Consider the following 1000-nt stretch of genomic DNA (forward strand, 5'->3'; position numbering starts at 1 on the left):
GAAAACAAAGATGGTGTTCAGGGTTTTCCTGCTCAAATGAGTGGACTGTTGAAAATAGGAATGGGGGGATTACTTTTCACATGTAAGATTTAACATAAACGTACTATTGGTTGCATTTTGTGAAAAGAATATTAGCACAGAGTTGAGAAGGAGCAAAGCTCTTCAGATCTTCAATAGTACTGAAATCCTATCTGCTAGCAAACAAGAGTAATATTGCTTATCAATGAAATTAATTACATAAAAAAATGTCGTACTTGAATAACATAAAGTTGAAATAAATGATGAAGGTAAAGAATGTAAGACAGAATTTGCTTTTATTCCGAATCCAGTGAAACAGATTGGTGGTTTTAGCTCTTATAAAGATTTTCAGCTGTTTATATATGTTTATGTTGAAGTATTTGGCAGACACTTTTATCCAAAGTGACACACATCAAAAATGCATATAAAACAATCAGTGTAAACATGATCATTTTAGGGAAGAATGTCATAGAAAATATCAATACAAAGTGTCAAGACAGAATTAATTCTCTGCTGCTGCAGCAACAGAGGTACAATCTATAAGATATATAGATATTTAATGCATTCATACATTATTTATGTAGCATGTATGTATAACTAATTATATTGTTTCTTCAATTTAAAAATATCTGACCCTTCTCTGGGATTATATTCCCAGTTTTGGTCTGGGACGTCCGGTCACTTATAGCATGTAAGAATATTCTAGTACTGTTAAGCAAAGTATGAATAATAAAACATGTGTCCTTTACCATAGCTACAGGTATAACAAAAAGGGGGGTGAAAATGAGTGGTATTCAGTGAGGTAAGATGAATGAAATGCGCTGACGGTTCATTGCTCCTGTTAAATGTATTGCACTGAGTGGAGCGGATCACCACTCCAAGATGGCGGCCCCGCGTCTCGTCAGCGCCGGTAGGCAGTAGTGCTCTATGCTGCCTCCCCTTACAACATGTACATGGTAGGAACTCTTTCGCCTGCGTTTGG

The sequence above is a fragment of the Nerophis ophidion genome, linkage group LG16 (genome assembly GCF_033978795.1).
Source record: "Nerophis ophidion isolate RoL-2023_Sa linkage group LG16, RoL_Noph_v1.0, whole genome shotgun sequence".
Taxonomy (NCBI): Eukaryota; Metazoa; Chordata; class Actinopteri; order Syngnathiformes; family Syngnathidae; genus Nerophis; species Nerophis ophidion.